The sequence below is a fragment of the Centropristis striata genome, chromosome 21 (assembly GCF_030273125.1).
Source record: "Centropristis striata isolate RG_2023a ecotype Rhode Island chromosome 21, C.striata_1.0, whole genome shotgun sequence".
Classification (NCBI taxonomy): Eukaryota; Metazoa; Chordata; class Actinopteri; order Perciformes; family Serranidae; genus Centropristis; species Centropristis striata.
Genome location: NC_081537.1, coordinates 23888904 through 23905950, shown reverse-complemented (window position 1 = coordinate 23905950; position 17047 = coordinate 23888904). Strand labels below are relative to the sequence as shown.

Genomic DNA, 17047 nt, shown 5'->3' with positions numbered 1-17047 from the left:
AGAGGCGTAATACAGGCGAGTCCTCTGCCGTGTTAAGTAGAGAAGCCATCTGATATTATGTAGATGGAAACATGCAGGGTCACCACCAGCTCTGCTGAAGGTCACAGAGAAGTGTCCCTCCTCGTCAGGCCTCGTATCAGCAGAAAGAGCCGCGTCCTGCCGGCGTCAGCAGAAGAAAGAGAAACGGGGCGAGGTGTGTCGGCCTCCTGAGACAGAACGTGACGGCCTTACACACAGTGTGGAGTGTAAATAGTGCAGAAACAGTGAGACGGAAAGGAGCCAAAACTACTGAAACACAAGCATGCAGATTTAATTAATGAGAGTCATGAGCTGCTGATTTTAGACCACAGTAACCAGTGGGGTTTTTCCATTTCATGCTGCTTTAAAAACCAATATTGTTCTTTTTATTGCACAACATTCATCTGACGGCTTCAGTTGTTTTACAGTTTTAACAGAACTTTTACTTATAACAGATTATTCTCACACTTTGCTGCTTTTACTCAAGTTTTGTCCTGTTTTTATCTTTTTAAATCCTTTTTATAATTAGAATGTTATGCCTTTTTCCGTGTAACACTTGAAGATTTCCATTAACGTAAAGTGCATTATACATAAAATGTATTATTATTAAGTTAAATAATAATATGTTTGTATCTAAATCAGAATATGTTTCACACGGTCTTTTCTCCTTTTCCACCAATCTCTTTGATCCACTGCGGACCAGAACACGAGGTGACCATGAAACGTTTCTCACACCAACATGAGTGAAGTCCTGCTCTTTTGTGGGCTCCTGGTTTTGGTTTCATTACTGGACTTTGTGGCGGCAGGCTGCCCAGCAGAGAACGCCCTCATGATGGACCCCTGCCGGGAACTCGCTCCACTCAGTAATTGGCTGCGGCCGCCACATGTATGTGTGTGTGGGCGGCTTCATAAGTCGTGTGTGTCACTGAGCTGGTCAGAATGTATGTACGCTGAATGTACGGTATGGTTTTTATGTATTAATTTGTCCTTTTTGTAAATAATAATAATAATAATAATAATAATAATCATAAGGTCAAAACTGAGCTGAATCCTGCAAGTAGTGTTGTTGTTGTTTTTTAAATATTATATTTATTTGGTTTTTCAGAAATAACAGTTATGTAAATTGTCTACGTAAATTAAAAAAAGACAATTAAAATAATAATTTAATTTGAAAAAATATATTTTTTTTTATTAAATTGAATTAAAATACACTGAAATTAAATTAAAAAATTAATTAAAAATTAATTAAAAATCTCATTAAAATTTAAAATCAAATTAAAATCAAATTAAATTAAATTTAAATTAAATATATTTCTTAAAATAAATGTACATACACTGCAATTATAATGCAGCCTGAAATATCTTAATAACTTGCACAAAAATTAGACTAGCTTGAAGCAAATTAATTCGGCTTTACCTCGCCGTCAGATAAACCTTTCAATCTACATTGGTTCAATTTTCGCGGTACACTTAAATAACTTTCTCAGAAAATATCACAGTTTAACAGTATCACGTTATATGTCATTACACAATTATTGTTATCATTATTATCTTATTATTCTCAACAGTAAAAGATTTTCTGCTACTCATTATCTTTACTGTTTATTTCTGATCAGTTTACTAAATATCTTTGGGTTTGGGGCCATTAGTTGGTTATCTGAATTGTTCATCTTTAGCTGCAGGAAATAGTAATTGTAATTCTTTTTTACTACTTTACAACCAAAACCGTTAATCGATTTGTCCCAAAAATGAGTGACAGCTCTAAACCAGGGACCACCCACCAACTCACTGTGGCTTCACAGAGTTATTATCTCTCCTACGACGCTCGCAGGCAACTCTTTTTGTTTTTTGATGTATTAGATTGTGGGGGAGGGGAAGGGGAGGGGGAGGCAGCTGTTAGCGTGGCCCAGCTGTCAATGACGGCTGGCAGAGATGGGAGGGGAGGAGCTGATTATGAACAAACCTGTGCACACACCGTCCCCGAGGAGCATCGCTTTAAAGAATTCCCTGAAAAGCCCAGATGATAGCCGGATATCTGTTTACCTCTGCGTCTGTCTGCAGTCCCATGCACACGTTAATTATGCTAAATACCGTGATGGAGAAGAAGAAGAAACCATGATTGACTTGGCGGAATGAAATGTCTTAATAGTTGCAATTTGGAGCGAACATCTTCACCAAATCCATTAAAAAGAGTCTAAAAAACAACGAACTGAGGTGGAGCTTTTCCACAGATTAAATATATTATGATTTATGAGCCAAAACTGCAGCCCTGAAGTTAATTCAACAGGATTTTTTTAAGACGAGTGGAGAAAAAAAAAGGAGAAGTCCCAATTTCGACAGAATGAAAATTAATTCACAACTATTTTTCTGGGTCGTATCTTTCCACCCGCACAATTATTATTCATGAAAGTGGAACGAGAAAAGTATGTGAAGGAAGCTGTAGCACAGTGAGTCTTAACTACAATGCAGATTTGCTTTTCATGCTGTTCGTGCCGTGTCACATTAGCACATACTGTTTTCTCTCATTTCCTGTGGTGGAGTCTCGGTTAGGACACTGTGGACTTTGCAAGTCATTACGGAGACCGCTGGAAGCCAGGCAGCGTTTCTGTTAGGACTCGCTTTAAGTTGAACGATTGAATACATTCTGTCCTGTTTGAACATGAGCAATAAAAAAGTTCTGTGTGTTCATCTACAATTGTCAAACATCTCCAAGGACATTTTTTGATCCATTAATGCAACAGAAATTCTCAAATTCAAAGTTCCAAATATGACAAACTGCATAATAAAAAGCCTCTCATGTACCATTTTAATATTAAAATTTATATATATTATAATATTTCTCCCACTCAAGTCCAGCTTCTAACCCAGCAGCCTATAATGTATTTTTTAAAAATGTATTATTATTATTATTATGTTTTTTAAGAACATATACATTAAACATACTTTAAAAAAACAGACAATTAAAATAATACAATTAAATAAAATTAAATAAATAAAATTAAATAAATATCACATATACATTAAATGTCTACATACACAAAAAAAACAGAAAATAAAATAAATTTAATGGATTCATTTAATTTTTATTGTTTTTATTATTAGAAACACTGCTATTCTAATGCAGCCTGAAATGTTTTAATAACTTAATTTGAAATTAGACTAGCTATTAGTGTTCAAATTAATTTGGGTAGAGCTAGCCAAATTAATCTGAACTCCCTTTCTGACAGGAAACTGAAGCTGTGATCTTGCTCTCCTCAAAGCCACCAGACTCCATTGACAAAAACGGTAATTCTACCGCGCACAACACTGGAGTTAACCGCTGCCTTAACCAGCAAGTTTGTTTGTGTTATTTAGTGACTTTGGTTTGTTTTAAAGTGTTAGTTCTGATTCATAAAATCACATAAACAAATAAACAAACCAACTGAGGCAGCAGCAGACCAGAAACTCCAATGTTCTGTGAGGTAAAAATAATGTTTTGTTAATGGAGTCTGGTGGCTTTGAAGAGCATATATATAATGTTGGAAAGGGCGAGAGGTGAAACGAGAGAGTGAGTGAAAGCGAGAGTGAAAATATTCTATATATATATATATATCTATATATATCTATATAGATAGATAGATAGATAGATAGATAGATAGATAGATAGATAGATAGATTATTTTAAAATGAATTCTCAGGTTCACTCTTATCCAACGCGTCAGTCTTTAGATCTTCATCCTCCAAGATTTCTTACATGCAGGTCAATTTATTGTTCAATTTATGGTGACCAAATTATGGATAAATACCTTTTCCCATCTGGAAAAGGACTCCATCTCTTTAAAATGGTTCAAAAGATGTCTAAAAGCTCATTTAACTGCTGTTTTAAAATTCTAATTTACACACAAATACACTTTTGTAACATTTTCATTTTTGTTTTTTATTGTTTTTTTATTGTCATAATAACCTGTTGATGTTATACATATGTTTTTTCTATTATCAGTTTATTACTTTCTAATAACTCAAATTTTAGGCGGAGGCTTAAAATAAGCCCATCTGGGATTTCTGCCTCTCCCTGCACTTTACACTATATGTTATCTTTGTCATTTTATGTCATTCTAACTGTGCAAATAAAATAAAATAAAATAAATACATAAAAAAATAATAAAATAGAATAGATAGAAGATCACATTGTTGTTTTGTTATTGTTTAATCAGAGTTGTAATAATTTGACAGTGACTAGATTTTACTACTCTTATAACAGTATTTACAGATAATTTTCATAAAAAGAGGCTCAATCATCAATCGAGGTTGATGTAGTAAAAGGCTGTTCTCTTTGTAGTCAAAATATAATTTAAAGTTTCATTGTTGATGGTAGAGATTGTCATTTTTTTGTTATTGAAAAAATATATAATATCATAACAATGTTTATCAAGTATATTATAGTGTCACAGCAGCTTCAAGACAGACATGAGTGCAAAGTTATTTTTGTGCATTATAAAGCCTTATAGCAGCATTCAGGTTGCATATTGCATGTAAACTGCCATCTACTGGAGGTAACACAGTGACTATGGATGAATATGAGTCTGGACTGTCCCTTTAACTCCCAACAGTGTTGCAGGAATGCATGACTAAGCCAGAGGTTCCCTACCAGGAATTGGGCCCAGGTCTCTGCGGGTGAAGAAGTTTTTGCCTATGTGTCACATGTGAACCCAGCCGAGGTCTGTGTGAGTGTTTTACATGAACACACTGCACAGCACCAGCCCCCTTCCCATACTCTAGCATCTAGCACACTTCTGAAGCATTCCTCAGTCTTTATCTGTAAATCAAATTTAGTAATCCGAGTCTGCTGCTTCTGTATTATGTCTGAAAACAAAGTAATGTGTTTTTAATCCTACCTGCATCAGTTAGTCATTCCTTGTACATTCCAACACAATAAACTTCATCATCGTTGGCTGATTTGTGCCTACAAGTCCTAACAGAGCCTACCTACCTACCACCATACATGGATGACTACAGAACTAAAGCAGCCAGATCAAGCCAGGGAGGACAGCTCCCCCACACAATTCAAACAGAATTTCTCCTGCTTGTAAATTGGTTTTCGTCACAACTGGCTGTCAGTGTTGGCGTTTGTGGGTTTCAGTGTGTCAGATTTGACACAGCTCCCCTTCAGTAGCTGTGGGCTGCAGCAAACCACCCACACACCCCCACTGGGGAGCGACCAGCTTCCTCAGATCCCCTTCAACGACTTGACAACACTGATCACTCTCATCATCGTCCCCTCCACCACTCAGCGCAGATTCACAGCCCCAAGCATCTGATTGGTCAAAGCGTGACTAATACTATCAGAAGAAAGCTTATAAATGCAGCTGTTTTTTTTACAGAAACATGGAAATCAGTAATTCTCATCGTCTATTTTACTAATAAATTGTACCATAATATATAAAAATGACCTGATTCTGTATTGAAAAAAACCTAAAACTAGTGATTGAGACCATAAATGCATTAGGAAAATGTTCGAAATAGTCGTTTTCTCTTTGACTTCTATTTGTGAGGTCGCCCCCTGCTGGCTGTTTGGAAAAAATGCAGGTTTACGGCTTAGCTTTTATATATATACACATACATAAATATACATACATAAATATATATACAAATATATAGTTAAAAGTATTTTTTCATGCAAAGAAAAACATTAAACTGTAAAATATATATTTTTTAAATTAATGTCATGTAAACCTATTGTATTTTATATGTAGGTCTTTCCAGTGTGCATAAAAAAAGTTGCTGCATGCATTTTTTTTTAATGAAAAACGAGTGAATTATCCACATTAAACCTGATCTGTGAGAGGTAAAGAACACCATTCATAAATATTGATTGAAATGGTTAATAATGGAGTTATTAATGAAATATAAACAATGTGTTATTGTAAAAAGGCCTACAAATCAGTAATTCTCTGTGTTGCAGAAAATACTGCAAACCAGCAGCAGAAGTTTCCAGGTTTTATCAACACATCACATTTGATGACATGCACGATCGGCGGACTAGAATCCAGTATGCTTAATGTGCCTGGAGACACTGTCATGTTTCATCTCTGCACCAGTGACCAACACAGGAGCCGTGCCCCGTCAATCACACACTGACACGTCCTCGCTGGCACGCCAAAAGGGACAAGGCCGTCTTTCTCTGGTGCAGGGAACACAGCATTTGTGCATCTTGAAGAGCATACTGTATATGTGAAGCTGCTTAAGCACGACAGAACAAAATTAATTTGTTTCTCAGGATGTGTAACATGCAGGAGATGAAAAATGTTGCCGCATATAAACCCAATTAACTGCTCAGACAAAGGAATTCCTTTCTCACCCTGTAAAATGTGAGTAATTCAGACCTTTGTGCCAGTTTATGGTATGATTATAATTTATGCCACCTCCTAAGCAGCACTCGCAGACTGTGTCTCTTTTGTGTGGCCCCGGCTTTACGGCCGTGGAATCTCAGAGGGAGAAAAGAGCCAGTGTCATGCGGTCAGAAGGCATTTTAGTCAGACAAAAAAAATTGTGTCAGCACTTTCTGCCAGGGAGCGAGAGGCCAGCGTTCAGAGCTGTTAGCCTCTTTCTCAGAGGAGAGCCAGGGTTTAATGGGACTACTCTTCCACTCCATTTGCCGGGCCGCATCTCACAGGCCACAGCTGCATACATGTGAGCCACTGACTGTCACTCTGCATACCTCTGTGCAGCCTGCAAGCCCCACACTTCCTCCAACAGCTGACACAAGTTGTTCATCTTTGAACACACACTTGAAACACACCAGAGACGTAACGAGTGTGCAGGAGACGATGTTTAACCTGTAGAAAACCCAAATAATGTCCTCTGGGAGTGCAACTTAACGGCCACTTGTGTTTATGTAATTGCCAAAAACACCTGAATATATGTTTTTGTGCACCAGTGCAGCTTTAACTAATAATTCATTGAAAGAGAATACAAAAGATAAATGTCAAAGTCTGTGTATGAGAAGTGGTCGCTGTGACGTCATCCATTGGTTTGGAGCCAGAGGTGACCATGTCTGCATGAGAGGGTTGAGCTAATCTATCAACTAATGGCAGCAAGGTGAATTTGTAGTCCATGTTTACTGTGTTTACTGATCGGGATTTGGCTGATTGATGAGCTTTCACCAAAGAGGAACAAGACGTTTTAAGTGACCGAAATGTTAAAATTAACCTTAATGAAATGAAAACACACTGTAAAAGAGTCAACGTTTAAACTATAATAATAATAATAATAATAATAAACTTAATCGCAAGTTTATGGCTATTTAAATGTACACAGTGAGCCCGACTGACGGAAAATTTGTTATATTGTCATTTTTGAGCTGGAATGAAAATAAACCTTTGTTTATGTGGATTGTGCACCAGTTTTTCAACACTCTGTAAAAGGTACCCAGAGAGCTACTTTCTCAACCATAAAACTGCATTATATAATATTTATAATACTATAAATGATCACTGAGAAAATAAAGAATAAATAGGATTAAATAAATAGCAGTATAAACAGCATTACTGTTCAGTGTCTAAATATTTTAAAAGAAAAAGAATTAAAAACAATAACAGCTAACATCATTTCTAAATCACTCCAAGCTACATTTTCTGCATTATATATTGTGGAAAAAGTACGTTTTAATAACAGCACATATCAGACACATACACACCGATATCGATAGGCCTTTGATAGGCCGATATCAGCCGATTATATCTGTCAACCGATATATATCTGTCGGGTTCTAGTACACCCTTACGCCCTGAAGCACACTCTGCTTTATCGTCCATTTTACTCTTGTACCAAAATTATATAAAAACGACATGACTCTGTGTTGAAAAAGACCTAAAACTAGCGATTGAGACCATAAATCCATTAGGAAAATGTTAACTGTGGTAGTAAATTAAGTTAGAAATAGAGTCTTCTTTTCTTTGACTTCTTTTTTCGACCAGCAGAGTCGCCCCCTGCTGGCCGTTTGAAAGAATGCAGGTTTGCGGCTTCGCTTTTCAGGCGCAGAAGTCCACTTCTGTTATACATAGGGCTGGGAAAATGAACCATAAGTTGGAAATGTTTGCATGGGAATTAACAGGAATGTATGGGAATACACAGGAATAAACAGGGAATTTTCAAAACTGACGGTTGTCCCTTAACAGGGAACTTAAATATAGTTGGGGAAAATATATTTTTGCATAATCTTTACTAAAAACAACCATATTTTATGCAAATACACTTGAATATATCTGCTATTCCTCAATCACATGCTCAACATTCATGTCTTTGTTGTTCAAGGAAGTAATTGATTGTTCAATAAGATAATTAAAAGTTCTACTTACAGATAAATCTGTTGAAATGTCATGTTTTCTTGATTTTTTAAATTTCCAAAATTCCCCAGCTTAACTTCCCATGGAAAGTTTCTGGAAATTTACTGTAAATGTTCCACCCCTTTGCAACCCTAGTTATACGGTCTGTGGTGAAATGAGGCTGCAGAGGTCACTCTCACTCTCAGATGTGACCTCGTTATCTTATTTATTGGTCAAAGAAATTATCTTAAGTCCCAGTGCTGCCACGGTCATATTCACTCTGATTATGGCAGCACCAGAAGGCCCGGCTCTCAGAGAAAAAAAAAACTTCTTACAAAATGACTTTGGATCTATTTCAGAGCCAAACAACAATTTCATGGCTGGCCAGTCACAGAGTAATTACATATGGCCTGAAGCCGGCACATCGATCAGTACCCGGGACTTAAAAATAAGACTTTTTCTGACAGACAGCTTCTTGAAGAGATGACAGCACCTCCACCGCACGCATTGTGAAAATTCACAATGAAAATTGAAACAGGCAACACAAATCTATTTTCTGATGATGGAGTTTTCCTGGACGGCTGAGTTATTCTGCAACGCTCTCCTCATCAAGATGCATCACTATTAGGTGCGAGTAAAAGGTCAATTCTCCGAGGCTGAGCAGTTAGTGGGTTGTCAGGGCATTAGCTGACCGGCCTGCTACATGAAAAGCCTCTTTTATAATCTTAATTATCCTGGTAATGAAATAGCTCAAGCTTAAATTGGTTTAGAAAAACAGCAAATGGAGAAAGTAAAGGTGATTTCTAGTCCATCACACTAATAGCTTCTTTTGTCTGATGACATGAAGTATTTTAACATTAATGAGGTATATTTAAGAGACAACTCCTGCAGGTTAACCCATGCACAATGTGTTCTGCAAGACAGGTTAAACAAGTTCAAGGCCTGGAAATGTTTTCCTAAAATGCCAAAATAGAAATTGACTGCTTCAGGACTTAAAATTAAGACAGAGGAGGGCATATTGAGACATTTTCAACAGATAACACTTTGTTTTTTTACATTTGGTAAGAAATGTCAATATTAACACGAACTACTAACTAACCCAGTTATGATATTTAGTTTCCAGTTCTAAAGAAGCATGTTTAAGTGTGCAGTTCCACTTTAATGCACAAGGTTACAACAAGAAAGTTAAACATCCCAATTATTAAAAGGCTGATGGCACTAATTTCACAGGTTAAAAATAGAAAACAGCAATAATAAACAGCACCGGAAAGAGTGGTGCATTCAAATGCTCCTTTTCCCTCAAACCTTTGCCGTCCCAGGAAGCTCATTTTTCCAATTACTCTGACAAAGCTTTTAGCATGAATGCCCTATCTCGCACTGTTAAAAAAAAGTAAAAAAATAATAGAAAATATTTGTAAATCCGCTCCAAAATGTAATGGGTTCTTCCTTTGCCCATGCTCCACCTTTCTATCAATTTTAATAAAATGACAAACAAACAAATCAAACTGAAAACAAAATATACAAATGCTGCAAATTTGCATATGTTTATGTATTAGAATCAACATGCTTTTTATGAGTCTGTTCACAATGGCTGATGGCACCAATTTCACAGGTTAAAAAAAAGAAAAGAGATATAATAAAACAGAAACTGCACAGAGTGGTGCATTAAACTGCTCCTTGGATGGTCCCTTGCCTTCCCAGGAAGCAAATTTTTCCAATTATCCTGACAAAGCTTTCAGCATGAATGCCCTATCTCCCAATGTATGAAAATAATAAAAAAAATTGCATATCCGCTCTAAAATGTAACTAGTTCCTTCTTGGCCCATGGTACATCTTTCTATCAAGTTTAATGCAAAATCAGGCCAATATTTCTGTCGTTTTCCTGCTGACAAACAAACAAATCAAACTGAAAACAAAACATACAAATACTGCAAGTTTGCATATATGTACATATTAGAATCAACATGCTTTCAATGAATCTTTTCAGAATGGCTGATGGCACCAATTTCACAGATTAAAAAAGAGCAATAATAATAAACAGGAACTCCACAGAGTGGTGCATTCAAATGCTCTTTGGATGATCGTTTTTCCCTCAAACCTTCCCAGGAAGCTAATTTTTCCAATTACTCTGACAAAGCTTTCAGCATGAATGCCCTATCTTGCATTGTATGAAAAATAATAAAAAATAATAGTATATCCGCTCCAAAATGTAATGGGTTCCTTCTCGGCCCATGTTACATCCTTCTGTCAAGTTTAATGTAAAATCAAGCCAATATTTCTGTCGTTTTTCTGCTGACAAACAAACAAACTGACAACATAACCCAAACATACAAGTTTACATAAGTGTGCTTTAGAATCAACGTGCTTTCAATGAATCTTTTCAGGAAAAGAAATGTTAAAACATGTAAATATATTCTTGTCCTCGGCCCACTTGCAAAACACAGATTTAAACAGTGCATCTATTGTTCTGTGACTGTTACTGTTACTGCACATGACGACCTTGGTGCGAGGCATCGATAGGTGAAAAGAGATCCCGGCTAAATGCACGAGTTCAAGCGGCATGAAACTTGAGAGATGACTCACCATGAGTAGACAGCAGGCAGGTCTCCAAATCCGGCTTTGAGGGCAGTGAGGCGCTACATTTCGCTGGGCTGAACCACAGTCCTGATCCCTCTCCAGAGGGGACACCCAACAGCTCTCTACAAAGGCAACCACAGTGACAGGAGAGAAAAAACTTTAACTCAAGGCTGGCAGCAGACTGAAAGAGCCTTGTATTGACACACAGCGGAGTGACATCCGGCTCAGTGGCGTGGCAAGTCAATGCAGCGGACTGTCACTGTTCGCTCTGTTGATGATCTTTTTCCAACAGAGAACACAAACAGTGGTCGGCGATGCAAACAACGCCGCTTGGGGTAGCTACGAGGGGCTGGGACAGTAGACAGTTGTCAGCCTCTTCAGGGGGAGGATTGGACATAAAGTGCTGCTTTCAGAGCTGTGATGTAGAGCCACACAGCCCCTAAACACTCTGAACCAAATGTGTCATTATGTCATTAGGTGGCGAGCCGGGCACAGGGGGAGCAGGGGGGCGGACTGGAACTTCTGTGTGGGAGTTTGTGATAAATGAGCGGTGAAAGGAGAGAGGGAAAGCAGAACTGTTACAGTTTTTGTCTCCTCAACAAAAGATTTTTGGCATCTTTCCCATCATAAAACACCTGCGGTCATACAGTGTTTGAACAGGCAGCAAACTGAAGCCAATGCAAAAATGCCTTAAATCTACATTATTTCTAATGGCCAGCAGGGGGCGACTCCACTGGTTTCTATGAGAAAATGACCATACTTTCATTTGATTTATCACCTCATCTAACTTTTTTCTAATGACTTAATGGTCTCAATCATTAGTTTCAAGTCTTCTTCAATATAGCATGATGTTATTTTTTACATTGCGGTTCCTGTATATATTTAAATAGCCGTGAACTTCTTTTTGGGTGTTGTCTTGTCTTTTAGTCCTAAAACTCTGACTCTTTTACAGTTTGTTTTCAGTACTTGAAAGTTAATTGGAACTTTTGGATGCCAAAAAACATTTGATTGTACCAAAAGACACTTTAAGGAGTCAGTTGTTCCTTTTTTCAGGGTAAGTAAATTTTGTTTTAAGCCCATTTTCGCTTGCAGGGTTTCTCCCACTATATTGCAAGCCTTTTGGCCCACCGGGCCTAAGTTGATCCACCAGGCCTAAGTTGACCCACCAGGCCTAAGTTGACCCACCAGGCCTAAGTTGACCCACCAGTCCTAAGTTGATCCACCGGGCCTAAGTTGATCCACCAGGCCTAAGTTGACCCACCAGGCCTAAGTTGACCCACCAGTCCTAAGTTGACCCACCAGTCCTAAGTTGATCCACCAGTCCTAAGTTGATCCACCGTGCCTAAGTTGACCCACCAGTTCTAAGTTGACCCACCAGTCCTAAGTTGGCCAACCAGTCCTAAATTGGCCCACCAGGCCTAAGTTGATCCACCGTGCCCAAGTTGATCCACCGGGCCCAAGTTGATCCACCGGGCCCAAGTTGATCCACCGGGCCTAAGTTGATCCACCGGGCCTAAGTTGACCCACCAGGCCTAAGTTGGCCCACCAGTCATAAGTTGGCCCACCAGTCCTAAGTTGATCCACCGTGCCTAAGTTGACCCACCAGTCCTAAGTTGGCCCACCAGGCCTAAGTGGACCCCCTACCAAGCCTGAGCTTCAGAAAGGTTTTAAAAAGTAGTTTTCGGATGTTTTAAGAATGAAGCTATAACTACAGTGGGGCAGCTCGGTTAGAAACATTGATTTAATGGTTGAAAAGTAAAAAGAAACAGCTGTTCTGAGATTAGTTTTCTTTGTCCTTAGGCTTCAAACTATGACAAGCTAACATTACGGAGCAACTTTGGCGAACCAGTCAAACTGTCAGAAACTTGAAACTCTGTGATTTAATCTGTGATTCTTTTATAACGGAAACTTCAGGATCCGACCTTACTGCTGCCATCAGTCTGTCGCTCCCGCACCGGTCAAAAGTTACTTGCTTACTTACTTAACTTACTCAATTGCCACCAGGCCAAATAACTTTCAGACCCTGGCTCGCCAAAATTTGCATCCAACTTAATATCACTTGAATTAAACATGTACCTCGCTACTGGTTGCTTAAAGTTTGCTATATTCACAGTACAGCAATCCAGTGTTTAATAATTATCTTTTATCCTGTTATAAACTGTGCAAGAAAGATAAATAATGCCTCCAAAATAGTCTTTATAAAGATGGATTAGTTAAAGCTGCACTGGCACAGAAACACATGTTCAGGTTTTCAGGCAATTACGTAAAAACACAAGTGGCAGTTAAGTTGCTCTGCAGAGAATTAATTAGCCCAGACTTTCTGAAAGAGGACATTGTTTTGTGTAAAATTAAGTTATGAGAATAATACCAGCATCTTTTAAACAAACATATCCCAGAATAATTCAACACACTCATTGAAGCTTCTCCGTCCGTTCTCCAGCCCTCATTCCTCCCCCTGAAACATCCTCCAGAGTCTCTGCAGCTGACTTCCTCAGATTCAGAAAGGACAACGAAGACATCGATTTTCAAAGGAAGCTGAATGTCATTTCTGCACAAAAGACGTCTTCAGACTAAACAGCAACACAACAATCATGTTTCCTCAAGGGTGTCGCATGGACTTTTTTCATATTCTAATTATAGTTTGTATGCTGCTCTCTGCAGGGAACACTTTATAAGACTTAATCTGAGTTTCACACTGAGTTGCCAGCACATTAATTAAGCAGAGCGAACCAATGAAAGTCTAAATAAGTTACAGCAATAAAAATGAGAAGCGGTAAGAAAGTCACATATCCATCAGGCGTGGAGAGGGAATTCACACAGCCTCTGAAGACTTGCTTGGGCTGCAGTTTGTCTTTTTTTAATTTAAAAGTGAAAATGTTTTTGAAATCACACACAGTGAGTTTCTAATGAAATGCCGTCGTGCACACAATTCTTTCTTGATTTTCTTTAACACAACATGTCTGAAAAGGTTTGGTCATGTATGTATTTATGTGTGAAAATGGAGAAGATAGCGACAGATATGGGTGGAATATACTTTATGAATCTAAATCACTTGTTTAAGTATTTGGTCCAAATTGCTGCTTTGGCCAACAGCAAAACTGAATAATTTCTTGTACTTTATTTTATTTTTTTTATTATTATTATTTAGTGGGTTTTATTTTCCATATAATGAAATGCATTATATTATATATTACTATTTATTTTTTAATTATTACTTTGTTATTTTTAGTATTATTATCAAGTGGGTTTTATTTTCCATCTTATTTTCCATTAATTATGGCAATCTATTCTATTCTACTATACATAATATGAATGAGTTTCTTTTTAATTTATTTATATAATTTCCATCTTATGTAATGAATTAATATTATGATTTTTTAAAACTTATGTATTATTATTTTGCTATTTTTTACTTTTTATTATCAAAAAGAGGGTTTATTTTCCATCTTTTTTTCACATTTATTATGGCAATCTATTCTATTGTACATTATATGTAGGAATTTTCTTTTTTACTTTACTTATATAATTTCCATCTTTTGTAATGAATTATTGTTGTTGTTGTTTTTATTACTATTATTATTATTTTATTTTTTACTTTTATTATCAAGAGGGTTTTATTTTCCGTCTTTTTATTTTAACATTAATTATGGCAATCTACTCCTGGTTTTAATGTGCACGTATTATCATTATTGTAAATGCCTTTAATGTAAGATGCTGCTAAGCCTTGTTAATTTATTCTGTACATATGTTTTACGTGTGTAAATCGGCTCAGTGGAGACAACAGCGACAGTAACGGTTTAGGGTTAAAAATGGAAAGACATGCAACATTTCCCAAGGTCGCCTCCTCTTGTCACTGGGAGCTGGAGGGTCACGGAGGGCGGGCAGCTGTCTGCCCAGCGGACGATGATTAGAAGAGAAGCAAGGGCAACAAAAAAAAAGAAAAAGCTCCCTGTGCTGCTCGTCTGGTTTACAACGATATGGATTGCTGAAACTAAATCTGGCACAAAATGTAAAAAAAAAAAAAACATCCAGTGAAGCTCATTGAAATCTCAATCATGTGGCAGAATGTCTAATTCTCCTTTGTCCACTGGGTTTCTGTATTATTCACTGAAAAGGCCAGAAATAAGATCAAAACAAATTATGCGACCAACACTCTAAGTCCCCATTTGGCTGATAAATATGGCATTTAAGCTTCCCCTCTCATCTCCTTCTCAGAGTCTTTAAGCTTTCATGTAATACAAATGCCTCTGTGTAAAGTCTCCGTCCATGTTTGCTTCTCTTCTGGCTTCAGTGAGCTGCTCTGCATCATGAAGAAACCACGGCTCTGTCTCAGGCTCCTCCTGACACTTTGAGAAATAGTTTCTCAGACAAATTGGCCGGCTCGGAGTCGACTCCCCGCTCAGAGCGAGATCTCATCTGACCGGAGTTTCTGTTTGCGAAAGGTTTGAGAAATAAAACCCCAGGCACCTCAGACCAATTACTTACACAGGGAGAGAGAAAAATCACCTTCGACTGTCATCACCAATTAATTTAAGCTACACCGGCCGAGAAAACCAAGAGAAAATATGTGTTCCTGTTCCTATAATAAGGTGACTCTTTTAATTGTGTTCTGTAAAAATCAATGCTCGCTCTATTCTGAGCTCAACCCTAACGAGGCTTTTAAAGCAATTAACAAGATGTAAAATCTCCTTCATGATCTTCTTCTATATACTTATTTAATTACTTATGTTATATTTAAGTAAGTATTTGGTCCAAACTGTCATTTCGGACAACACTGAAATGTTTTAAAATCAAGTTAAATACATTATGGTTTTACTTATAATTATCCTCTATCATAATTTAGTCATTATTGTTTAATGTGCACTAATATTTTGCACTTTGCTACCACTTTTTATGTGCATTTATTCATCTCTAATTGTACATTTCTTGCTCAATTCACTGTAAAATATCACATTTTTATTTGTCTTTATTTCTCTTTATTTATTTTGTATAATTATATTATCTCACTATTGTCATTATTGTACTTACACCTGCACAATATTTTTTTTATTATACTGTATATATTTTAGCCTATTTCCTTTACTACTTATTCTACATTCTCTATATATACGATACATTCGTTTTTGTATATTACTCTGCACTTTATTGCTTTTTGAACATGAACGAATTCTGCAGCAGAAGACTCAACCTGCAAAGGCATCATGCAGCTGCAGCAACACTAAGAGACAGACAGTTTCAACGGTCATTTTAAGGGTGAAGTATTTCTTTAAATAATCACATGTAATATATCACATGATCCAAAAACTCTTTCTGAATCATTAAAATACAAATATCTTCTCATGTATTATCATTTTTTTGGTCGTTGCTGTATGCGTGCGGTGTAAATATGCAGAAACATTTTCATTTTCTTATTTTAACTTTCTGTTGCTTTGGCATTTATATGGATTCTCAGACTCATAATTACCTCAGGGTAATTAAATATACAATCCAGTTGTAAAAAAAACTGCATGTGAGCTCTGTTCAACTCCAAAATTGTCTTTGTGCCAGAGAAAACTCAAGATATGAGAAATTTGGTGAATGCAGAACGTTCTCCTCCATCAAATGTACAGACCACTTCAGAATGAATGTGTTGGTGCTGCTGGTTCTTGCACAAGTCTTGTTCTTCTCTGCAGGAATGAATACTAACTTGCATGCTGTTTGCAGGCTCTGCAGGCAGTGTGCTGCATCTATAGTGGACTTTATCAGCTGCTCACACTCCGCATATTGGAAATGAATCGATGGGCACCGACATCACCCATTAGTCTATTAACTACTTCTACCAGGTCGACTCATCAGGGGACACGAGACATTTCCCCCTAAAATGGACGCGTAACTTCTGCTGAGCTGTGTGTCCATTATTCTCCCACCACCAAAATGCAATTTCCAATGTGACAGTCTGGCCTTTACCCACAAATCCAATGAACACTTCTTTATTTTTCTCCACCTGCTTCAGCATCCTTTAAGCACAGGTGCCCTTTCATCCGTGGCCAGGAAACTTCGGCTCATTAAAACATGTTGCTAATGTTGCCCTAAAGGGGAGAAAAAACACTCTGGAGCATCCAAACACAAAAGGGTTTTGGAGAGCATTGTAAGAAGAGCCGAGGTTCAGA

General features: G+C 37.3%; 1 protein-coding gene across 1 annotated transcript in view; it reads right to left on the bottom strand.

The window, feature by feature from the left end:
* Window positions 1–17047, bottom strand: part of tanc2b (tetratricopeptide repeat, ankyrin repeat and coiled-coil containing 2b) — a 218633-nt gene that overhangs the window by 185737 nt on the left and 15849 nt on the right. The window contains exon 2 of the mRNA XM_059325075.1: window positions 10905–11020. The gene's annotated coding sequence lies outside the window, so the exon portion shown is untranslated. The remainder of the gene's footprint in view (window positions 1–10904; window positions 11021–17047) is intronic.